At 40.4% G+C, this 12,500-nt stretch overlaps 1 protein-coding gene across 1 annotated transcript in view; it reads left to right on the forward strand.

Moving 5' to 3' along the window:
• Positions 1-12,500, forward strand: part of Dp (transcription factor Dp) — a 42,565-nt gene that overhangs the window by 682 nt on the left and 29,383 nt on the right. The window lies entirely within an intron of this gene.

Here is a 12,500-nt window from a genome sequence, read left to right on the forward strand (position 1 = left end):
TCCCGGCGGTGAAGGGGGGGAGTGGGCATGGGGGCAGCCGCATGGGGTAGGCCTATGGCATGCATGTTGGGCTTCCTTGGGGTGCAGGGTGAAGCAGGGAAAGCCAGGACGAGATCAATACCAGGCCCCAGGAAAGCGTCTCGCTCGGACGTTCCGAGGGAGGAAGAGGACTTGGCTCTGGGCATTCCCCGAGGATTCGAGGACTCGAGGCTGGGATCCTGGCGAAGGGATGAGGGAAGGCTGGGGGGCAAGGGTTCACCTGAAAGGGGGGAGCTGCTGTGGGGCTCCCTGATGCTGTATTGATCCAGCCCAACAAAGGAATCTGAAATGACTCTGAAATAGGAAGTTCTCCCTTGACTGCTGATGTTTTGCTGTTCTGTTGCAGTGGGTGCTTGCTTGCCTTGAGTCTTCCCTTACTTATATTGGGTATGAATCTGTCTGGGGGGGACTGACATCTCTCAGTAAGGAGGTGGTGGTCACACCTGAAATGAGTAATTAGTGAATGCAGAACATTTGGTATTGATTAGTAGACTTCTGTGAAACACTAGCTAATCCCTCCCTGGAAATGTGCAAATTGCATATGGCAGTGATGAAAATGTTATTAATGTGGATTATACACATAGGCATGCTTTTTAAGAGTTAAGGGGACTGTGTACATTGTAATGAGATTATTTTCTGTGATGATAATGTTGATAGTCTATTATTAGGAGCATTATTCATTATTTTCATTACATTATATCTTTGTAAAGATGAAATTCTAATTTACTTGTCTTTAAGTTTTTATGTTAAAGTTGTCAAATTTGGATATTGGTCTGTTTCCATTATATAAAGAGCAAGAGTTGGGGAAGATTTCTTAATGAATACACAGAGCTACTTGTTCTGTATACCTTTTGTGTTTTAGTGTTTTTCTTTTTTTTTTCTTTTTTTTTTTTAGCTTAATGCATATCTTTATTTTTTTGTCTTATTTGAAACTGAAACCACCAATAGATTTCATTTTTAAGTGGCATTAACAAAAAGCTTTGATATAGTAACAATTTGTATATTTTTTAAAAATCGCGTAAATTTTGGTAATTTTCTAGAGCTTTTTTCTCTTGGAAGCTTCTATCAACCAGACTATAGCCAATACAGATTTTCATCTTTTACTTCGTGTTAGTAAATCTTTTTAGAAAAGGTGCATTAAGATTACATTAAAGTACATTGCATGATAATTATGTAATTTGCTTATGCTTCACTAAAACCCCAACCTTCTGAGTTTCGGTCAATCTTAAACTAGCAAAGTAAGGGTAATGTTAAAGTTGGCAATAGTTTTAATAAGTTCACATTAGTTAGGTTATGGTTCTTATAGATGATTATAACTTGTCAAGGTTACTTTCATTATGAGGGGTGTGTAATCTTAACAGTCTAGGGTGTATATGTATGAAAATGCATTGACTGTCATTATTTCTTCTTTCTCTTTTTTTATTTTTTTTGGGGCAGGAGGACCTTTCATTGCCCATTTTGGTCATTTGTTGATGCTGACTTTATCTACGTCTCCCAGGGAAATTTGCCGGCATTGACCTATAATAACATGGATTTTTAGTGACCTGATCAAAAAGGACATCTTTAACAATAGGATGACAGCACGCAAATATGAGTGTATCATTGGCTGTGGCAGGAGAGAGAAATGGGCATTTGCATGAGATTGGACACATGAATTTTCAGGTGCCTATCATCTTCCATTGCTAATGGAACTATGTATAGGATTACACAATGTGTTGAAATCTTGTCTAAAGTAGCTTGAATTATATATATATATATAATATATATATATATATTTAAATATATAGATATATATAGATATATATATATATATATATATAGATTATAACATAAGTAAATTATATATATATATATTATATATATTTTATATATATATTATAATATCAAATATATATATATATATACAAAGATATAGATTAGTATTATATATATATATATAAAATATATAATAATAATAAATACATTTATAGATTTATATAATATATATATATATATAGATATATATATAATGTTATAAAATAATGTTTTATATACATATATATATATATATAATATATATTATATATAATATATATACATATAATATATATATAGTTAAAAAATATATAGAATACTAAATTAGATGCTAGATAGATATGTTATATATATGTAGTAATAATATATATTAATTATATATATATATATATATATATATATATATAGATATTTTATAGATATATAAATATATAGATGAATAATAGATTTATATAACTATATTCATATATATAAGTACACATATAATAATAAATATATATTATATTAATATATATCTATATACTAATAGATATAATATTAAATTTATATAGCGTAAAATGGGAATATATATATAATATATATATATAAATATAGATATATATATATATATATAAAAGAATTATATATATAATAATATTATAATATATATATATATAAATGTGGTGTGTGTGTGCTTGTGTTGTTGGTGTGTTTTGTTGTGTGTGGTGGTGTGTGTGTATAAATAAATATATATATATATATCTATATATATATATATATATATTATATATAAATAAACATATATATATAATATATACAAATATATATATATTATATTATATATATATATATTTATCATATATATGTTAATAATATATAAAAGATATATATTATATATATATATATAAATATTAATATATATATATAGATAGATATTATATATATATATACTGTATCATATATGTATATATATATTTATATATATTTATTTATTTTATATTAAATATATATATTATATTATTTATATAAAATTATAATTATTTGTATATATTTACCTGTATATATATATACAAATATATATAATATAGATATAAAATATATAATAAAATATATATATGTTTATAATATAATAATATATATAATATATTTATATTATATATACATATACATAATAATTAATTTTATATATATATATAATTATATAATTTAAAATAATATACTACTTATATATATAAATATAAAATAGATAATATATAATATATATTAATATACATTTTATATAATTATATAATATAATAATATATATATTAGTTACTTCTTAATCACCATCCCTTTTATTTTTATGGTTATTTAATCAAAAAATTCATCCAAATATTTAAAAAATATTTATTTTTATAAACTTTAATATATATAAATAAAAAAATTTAAAAAAAAATTCAAATGATAAAAAATAAAAATAAATTATAAAAATATAATTAATAAAAAAAATCCACACCTCTCAAAATCTCTCTCATCTCACTCGCCTCTCCCTCTCTCTCTCTCTCTCCTCCAAAATCTCTCTCCTCCCCTCTCACCCCTCCCTCTCCACTCTCTCCCATCCTCTCTCCTCTCTCTCTCTCTCCCTCCCTCTCCTCTCTCACCCCTCCTCCTCATCTCTCTCACTCCCTCCACTCCCTCCTCTCTCTCTCCCATCTCTCTCTCATCCTCCTCTCCTCCCCTCTCCCTCTCCCTCCTCTCTCTCCTCTCTCCCCTCTCTCTTTCCTCTCTCTCTCCCTCATCTCCTCCTCTCCTCTCTCTCTCACTCCTCTCTCCCCTCTCCTCCTCTCTCTCCTCTCTCTCCCTCACTCTCCTCCTCCTCCCCTCCTCTCTCTCTCCTCCTCCCATCTCTCCTTCTCCTCTCTCTCCCCTCTCTCCCTCTTCCTCTCTCCTCACAACCTCCCTCCTCCCTCTCTCCTCTCTCTCTCCCTCTCTCTCTCTCCTCACATCTCCCCCTCCTCTCCCTCCTCTCTCTCTCTCTCCTCCTCTCTCCACCTCTCTCCACCTCACTCACTCCCCCTCCCCCTCTCTCTCTCTCACTCTCCTCTCTCCTCCCCCTTCCTCTCTCTCTCTCCTCCTCTCTCCTCCTCCTCACTCTCTCTCATCCTCTCCTCCCCTCTCTCACCCTCTCTCTCTCTCTCCCTCCTCCCCCGCTCCTCTCCTCTCCTCTCCTCTCCTCTCCTCCTCCTCCCTCTCTTATCCTCTCCCCTCTCCTTCTCCTCTCCCCTCTCTCTCTCATCTCCCTCCCCTCTTCTCTCTCTCCCCCATCTCCTCTCCCCTCTCTCCCTCTCTCCTCCTCCCCCCTCACCTCTCCTCCCCTCTCTCCCCTCTCCTCTCCTCTCCTCACTCTCCTCTCCCGCTCTCTCTCTCACTCCCCTCCTCCCCTCCTCTCTCTCTCTCCCTCTCTCCTCCCCTCCTCTCTCTCTCCTCTCTCACTCCCTCCCCTCTCTCCTCTCTCTCTCCTCCCCTCACTCTCTCCCCTCCTCTCTCTCCCCTCTCTTCACTCACTCCCTCTCTACTCTCTCTCTCTCACCTCTCTGACCTCTCTCTCACCTCCTCTCCTCTCCCTCACTCCCTCCTCCTCTCTCTCCTCCCCTCCCCCACCTCCTCCTCACTCCCCTCCTCCTCTCTCTCTCCTCTCTCACTCCTCTCTCTCTCCTCTCTCTCTCCTCTCTCACTCCTCCTCCTCCTCATCATCTCCTCCTCTCCTCTCTCTCTCCTCTCTCCTCCTCTCCTCTCTCTCTCTCTCACTCCCTCAAACTCTCTCCTCTCTCTCTCCACTCACTCCCTCCCCTCTCCCTCTCCCTCCTCCTCTCTCTCCCTCTCTCCTCATCCTCCTCTCTCTCCTCACTCTCCCCCCTCCCTCTCTCTCCCTCTCTACACTCTCTCTTCCCCCCCCCTCTCTCTCTCTCTCTCTCGCACCCCTCTCTCCTCCCCTCTCCTCTCCCCTCTCTTCTCCCTCCTCCTCTCTCACCTCCCTCTCTCACTCCTCCCTCCCCCCTCTCCTCTCTCCCTCCTCTCTCTCCCCTCTCTCTCTCCTCCCCTCCTCCTCCCTCTCTCTCTCTCTCCTCCTCACCTCCCCTCTCTCTCTCTCTCTCTCTCCTCCTCTCTCTCCTCCTCTCTCTCTCCCTCCCACCTCTCCTCTCTCTCCTCTCCTCCCTCCCTCTCACTCCTCCTTCCCTCTCCTCTCCCTCTCCTCCCTCCCTCCTCCTCTCTCTCTCCTCTCTCTCTCCTCCTCCCTCCCCCTCTCATCTCCTCTCACTCCACTCTCTCTCCGCTCTCACCCCCCCTTCTCCTCTCTCTCTCCTCTCTCCTCTCACTCCTCTCCTCCTCTTCCTCTCTCTCTCTCCTTCCTTCTCTCTTTCCCTCCTCTCTCTCCTACTCCCTCCTCTCCTCCCTCCTCTCTCCCTCTCCCTCTCTCCTCTCTCCTCCCCCTCCCTCTCTCTCTCTCTCCTCCCTCTCCCTCTCCTCTCCTCCCTCTTCCTCCCTCCTCTCTCCTCCTCTCTCCCCTCCACCTCCTCTCCTCACTCTCTCTCCTCTCCCCGTCTCCCCCTCCCCTCCTCGCTCCTCCTCTCTCCACTCACTTCCTCTCCCACCTCCCTCTCATCTCCTCCCTCCTCTCCTCCCTCTCTCCCTCTCTTCTCTCCTCCTCTCTCCCTCTCCTCTCTCCTCCTCTCCCTCTCTTCTCTCACCCTCCTCTCCCTCTCTCTCTCTCCTCCTCTCCCTCTCTCCTCTCCCACCCTCTTCCTCCATCTCTCTCTCTCTCCTCTCGCTCTCTCCTCCTCTCTCTCCTCTCTCTCTCCCTCTCTCCCTCCCCCTCTCTCTCTTCCTCCCTCTCTCCTCCCTCCTCTCTCTCATCACACTCCTCTCTCCATCTCCCTCTCACCTCTCTTCCTCCTCCCCCCTCTCTCTCTCTCTCCTCTCCTTCTCTCCCCCATCTCTCACTCCTCTCCTCTCTCCACTCTCCCCCTCACTCTCTCTCCTCCTCTCTCCCCCCCCTCCTCCCCTCTCTCCCTCTCCTCTCTCCTCCACCCCTCCCCCCTCCTCTCCTCACTCTCCTCCCTCCTCCTCCCCCTCTCTCTCTCTCTCTCACTCACTCCCTCCCCCCCCTCTCACTCACTCACTTCCTCCTCCACCTCTCTCTCTCTCTCTCACTCACTCCCTCCCCCACCTCTCTCTCACTCACTCACTCCCCCACCTCCCTCTCTCTCTCTCTCCTCCTCCCTCTCCTCCTCTCTCCTCTCTCTCACTCCTCCTCTCTCCCACAATTCTCTCTCTCTCTCTCCCTCACTCACTCCCTCCCCCACCTCTCTCTCTCTCTCTCTCTCTCTCTCTCACTCACTCACTCCCCCACTTCTCTCTCTCTCTCTCTCACTCACTCCCTCCCCCACCTCTGTCTCACTCACTCTCTCCTTCCCACTTCTTTCTCTCTCACTCACTCCCTCCCCCACTTCTCTCTCTCTCTCCTCACTCACTCACTTCTCTCCTCCCTCCTCCCCTCCTCCTCTCCTCCCTCTCCTCTCACTCTCCTCCTCACCTCTCTCACTCACTCCCTTCCCCACCTCACTCACTCACTCACTCCCTTCCCCACCTCACTCACTCACTCACTCACTCCCCCACCTCTCTCTCTCTCACTCGCTCCCTCCCCCACCTCTCTCTCTCTCTCTCACTCACTCCCTTCCCCACCTCACTCACTCACTCACTCCTTCCCCCACTTCTCTCTCTCTCTCATTCACTCCCTCCCCCACTTCTCTCTCATTCACTCCCTCCCACACTTCTCTCTCTCTCACTCACTCACTCCCTCCCCCACCTCTCTCTCTCTCACTCATTCACTCCCTCCCTCCCCCACCTCTCACTCACTCACTCCCCCCATCTCATCTCACTCACCCTCCCCCCATCTCCTCTCACTCACTTACTCCCCCCATCTCCTCTCACTCACTCCCTCCCTCCCCCCATCTCCTCTCACTCACTCCCTCCCCCCCCCCACCCCCCCTCCCTCACTCCCTCCCTCCCCCCACCCCCTCTCACTCACTCCCTCCCTCCCCCCATCTCCTCTCACTCACTCCCTCCCTCCCCCCATCTCCTCTCACTCACTCCCTCCCTCCCCCCATCTCCTCTCACTCACTCCCTCCCCCCATCTCCTCTCACTCACTCCCTCCCTCCCCCCATCTCCTCTCACTCACTCCCTCCCCCCATCTCCTCTCACTCACCCCCCCTATCTCATCTCTCTCACCCCCTCCCCCATCTCCCCTCACACACACCCTCCCCCCCATATCCTCTCTCTCTCTCTCTCTCTCTCTCTCTCTCTCTCTCTCTCTCTCTCTCTCTCTCTCTCTCTATTTATCTTGAAATTCAGAAGAAGAAAAATCTGCACAGTAGTTTCCAGCAGTGCTACTTATTGTTAGCTTCATCAGTGTAATGGTTAATAATGCTAATAGGGAAAAGTTCAAGCATGGTTTCTCTGGAGGGGCTTCTCATTATCTTGAAAGGGAGGGGGCTAATGTCTACTGGGGCAGGAGGACCTTTCATTGCCCATTTTGGTCATTTGTTGATGCTGAGCTTTATCTACGTCTCCCAGGGAAATTTGCCGGCATTGACCTATAATAACATGGATTTTTAGTGACCTGATCAAAAAGGACATCTTTAACAATAGGATGACAGCACGCAAATAATGAGTGTATCATTGGCTGTGGCAGGAGAGAGAAATGGGCATTTGCATGAGATTGGACACATGAATTTTCAGGTGCCTATCATCTTCCATTGCTAATGGAACTCTGTATAGGATTACACAATGTGTGAAATCTTGTCTTAAGTAGCTTGAATTATATATATATATATATATATATATATATATATATATATATATATATATATATATATATAATTTTTTCTCTCTCTCTCTCTCTCTCTCTCTCTCTCTCTCTCTCTCTCTCTCTCTCTCTCTCTCTCTCTCTCTCTCTCTCTCTCTCTCTCTCTCTCTCTCTCTCTCTCTTCCTTCCTCCTCCTTCTTCTTCTTCTTAACACACTCTAGTGTATGTATTTATACATACCTGCTTGTATCTATTACTGACCTATATTATTGAATCTGCCTGAAATAGATACAAGGAGGGGAAGGGCTGTCCTTTAAAATCTAAAAGATGAAAGCATTAGTTTCCAAACACAAGTTGGGGTTCCCAGGCTTTTTAAGGTCATTCCCCTCTTTTGTTAGAAGTTTCCCCCTCCACCTTAACTCCTCATTCCTAGTCTAGACTTAGCAATTGTATTCATATTAATTTGTGTGGTTAGTGTAAAGTATATATATACATTGATTTTATTCATGAATTATAGTAATATTGACGGAGCTAGAGGAACATTTTCAGAAATCAGAAAATTCAAGTTTCATATTGCAAACTATCATTGCAACAATGCTACATGTTCTGCTCACACACAGTCTAATCATTTTGATCATCTATTAAATATTGAAGAAAGATTGAATGGTCTCCCATGAACATAGTAATATTTGTGTAGTACTTTGGTTTGCTGTTAATCCCCCTATCCTTCCCCCACCTCCCCCTTTTAAGAAGCACTGATAGACTATTCATGTACATAAAAAGGTGGAACTAGTAGCAGGTGTGAATTCAACGGTTTCTTTTGAGAAAAGAAAGCTTGCATTTTCATTCCTTTTTTTCTTAATGTTTTTTATAGAAACTATTTTCTGATTTTCAGATTTTCCTAGTAACAAATGTACACGCTGCATATTTTACAGTCCCCTCCTGTTTTATGTGGGATTTGTATCTCTTGTGATTTTGGGAAACTGTAATAAGACTTGGAAAAGCTAAAATGAAATTAGGAATACTTTTTATGAAAATGGATATTTAAAGTTTACCAGATATTCTTAGTCCAGTCACAATAATGAAGGAAACAAAAACATATGATACTTAAAATTTGATTGCACTCACTAGATAATAAAACCTAAATGGTCAAGTTATTACTTACTTTAATACTATGGCTGTGCTTTATTTCTTTTCTCTATGCACATTATGGTGTGTGTGTATCTGGCTTTTTTATTTTTGTGGTTTCTTTAGTTTCTGTATAAGCTTTCCTTGGTCTTGTGATTATGCGTGCGTGTGTGTGTGTTTTTTTTTTTGTTTTGTTTTTTTTAAGTTGTAAGTTTAGTACTAGGCTTGTGAGACTTGTTAAATTGGAACCAGAGGAGATGTGCATATGTATGTAGAATGAAGACCCACCTTTAGAGAATGTAGTGCTAGAACTCTGTATCTTACCAACTACAGAGTAACCTAAAGGTGAAAACACATTTGCAAGTGGGTTGAGATTAGGATTATATGGAGACTGCCTTTGGATCAGGGAGGGAAAGTGTTACGAAAATTTGAGCATTAGATGATAAGCAGCTGTATATTACTGACCAAGATTTTAATTTTGGAAATGGGTTATGACATATTATAAATCACGTAAAACATTTTGTTGCAGAAATTATTTGTCTAATTATTCAATATGCAAATTGAGATTGATTCATATGAATATAATGGTGTAGACATAGAGCATTTCTTTTATTTTTCCATTAAAATCAGTGAGCATTTGAATGATATAGAGGAAAATTTTATTTGTATGTATATGACAAGGTGTTTTTTTTTTTCATTGAGCATTTTTGAAAACTTTTGACCAAGAAGAATCTCTCCCAAGCTTGCCAAAGATTTTCTGAACAGTTTACTAATAAGAGAGTGAGTTTGAAGGTTCCTAAAATGAGAAAGGGAACGAGTAAGTGAGACTAATAAGAGGTTGATAGTTTGGAGGTTTCCAAAATGCGAGAGGGAGCGAGTGAATGAGTGAGTGAATGACTTGAATTTGAATAGCAACTCGAGGACAACATTCAATAATTTTATACACATTATGGAGTCATAGGAAAGTAAATTAGTTTTTTCTTTCTGTCTATCGTTTTCTTTCTTTTTGTCTTTTTCTGAGGAGGATGAAGTTAGTAGTAATGCAGGAAAACTTAGCTTGCCTGGGTTGTAATGGGGGTTATTGATTGAATATGCTGGTAATTTGCATGAAAGAATTTGCAGTTCAATTTTATTCTTATCAGTTGATTAAATGCTGCTTGCTGTTATCATGGGTATTTTATGAAATAGTAAAGATTTTACTTGATTTTACTATATTGGATTTTGTTGGGGTAGTTTAATAGCCGTTTAGAATGTTCATAGCTTTACTGTAAATTTTTGTGGCATTTGTTAAATAGATGATGAAAAAAAAAAAATATATATATACATATTATTTAGTAATTTCTTCTCTTATTAATATTATTACTAATTTTAAAGTGAATGCAATTCAACTATTTGATTATATCATTCATTAAGAGCATTTTTCAAATTTATTTGATGCAATTGTGAGTGATATTGCCCATTCTTCCAATATTTAAGTAGTACTGGAGAATGATTCTTTATGCCCTTGCAACATTTTTTTTTTTTTTAGGACTTTTGCATAGTAATGAGAGAACAGTCAGGTTATTATTCAAAATCACTGGAGTCTTTAACAATGTAATAGAAAAGGTGATAATTTACAGAAGTTTGTTGCAAATTGAACATAAGGAAAATTGAAAAATTTTAGTAGTTACCACATTTCCTGTACATATGTCTGTTGCAAAAGAACACATCCTTGTTTACGTATTTGCTTTTGTAATGCAAATTGTCAATAACATCTAATTGATAGATGAGGATAGAGAAATTTCGTTTGCTTGTAGAATGAATTTAAGCATGGGGGAGTACTTGTTTGTCTGTGTTCTTTTTAAATCGTCTGCTAATTGCCTTATTTCTGAAAGACTTGGTGAATATTTTGATATTATCAAATGACCCCATAACCTCATTAGGGAATACAGGTCTAAACCTTTTCAAAATTAAAAAATATATTATAGAGAGGAATGAGAGAATCTGGCCTTTGAAAAAAAATGTTTTTTTCTGCAAATGGGGCAGTAATTGTTTTTGTATTATTTAGTTTTATCTATGTACTTTTATTGAAAGAGTCACTTGTTGCAAGTGTTTGATATCGAATAAGTGATAAAAGAGTTTCATAAATGGTGAAATATAAAAAGAAATGATTAAGGGTTATTCCTCAGATAAATATTTTTTTAGGTAATAGATCAAAATGAGATGACTTTTATATTTGATTTTTATAATTGTAATAAGCCTGAAGCTTGCAACAATAAGCAATATGCGAGGGAGGGGAATGCAGTATCCACTAATGCACTAGTCCAAGAATAATGTTGGGAAGCCTTATGAATTTGGCTCTTCTGGCACATGAAAGGTCTTCTTAAGCATGTTATCAGAGCTCTAGATTGGTGCACTCAGGTGTGCTCGTGACGGGAAATTTGTAATCTCCTGAACAGGAAATGAAGTGGAGACCAGACCTTTCTTAGGGGTGTTGAAAGTGATTAAAATGGAAGAAAAAATATATAGAGACATTATATATATATATATATATATATATATATATATATATATATATATATATATATATATATTATTAGTTGTGAGATGGGATCTGTGGACCATTTTCTAGATAGTATGGTGGACATTGTTGTATCGTTAGGGAATGAGAAGGGTTGCAACGATATGTCATCCCTCTCTCTCTCGCTCCTCCTCTTTTTTCTTTTCTTTTTTGTTTCACTCTTCTTTTCTTATTGCCCCCCCCCCCCCATAAATGGTCCAACTACTATCTTTCATAAAGCATTTTGGGAGTATTGCCTTGTACACGAAAAATTAATGAACAGAGGCTCCTGAGAGAGAGAGAGAGAGAGAGAGAGAGAGAGAGAGAGAGAGAGAGAGACGGGGAGAGGGGGGGATGGATAGGATAAAAGACCGAGTGTCCTGGAAAATGTCAAAAGGAGGGTAGGTCAGGTAGCACGTCGGAAGGCGTGGGTGAATGTGAGAGTAAACAATTGAGCTCAGTGGGTTGGCCTGTGGCTGATAGTGAAGATCGGATGAGTAAGAGTGTCATCGCCTCGGCAGTGCGTGTGAGTCATGCGCATGATATTCTCCACATCATCGTAATTACCACCCGAGGCCCACACTGCATGGCTCTTGTGCTTGTGTTCTTGCTGCCTCGGCCACTTGTTACTCCTCCACTTCACCTCCGCAGCTTCCACTTTTTATTGGATGCTCTATCTGTTTGTCTCGCCTATCTCTTGTCTGTCTCTCGGGCACGGTCTGCTCGCCCTCTCTCTCTCTCTCTCTCTCTCTCTCTCTCTCTCTCTCTCTCTCTCTCTCTCTCTCTCTCTCTCTCTCTCTCTCTCTCTCTCTCTCTCTCTCTCTCTCTCTCTCTCTCACACACACACACACACACACACACACACACACACACACACACACACACACACACACACACACACACACACACACACACACTACCGTTCTTTTACCCGATCTTTGCTTCGTTCTCTTTCCTCTCCTCTCTTGTTGCTCCTTTTCTCTCCCTTTATTCTCCTCTCTTCCGCTACTCCTTTCACCTTCTCTCGTATCCCCACTCATCCTCTCTGACACTCCATCTCCCTCCTCTCTCTCCCTCCCCCCTCCCCATCCCCCTCTCTTTCTCCCCAACTTGCTGTTTCCATTTTCGTCTAATGCGATTTTTTATATTATGTTTATATTGCTTGCTTATTCTTG

Source organism: Penaeus japonicus, unplaced genomic scaffold, assembly GCF_977035675.1.
Source record: "Penaeus japonicus unplaced genomic scaffold, GWHDUDI00000001_assembly GWHDUDI00000009, whole genome shotgun sequence".
In the NCBI taxonomy this organism is placed as follows: domain Eukaryota; kingdom Metazoa; phylum Arthropoda; class Malacostraca; order Decapoda; family Penaeidae; genus Penaeus; species Penaeus japonicus.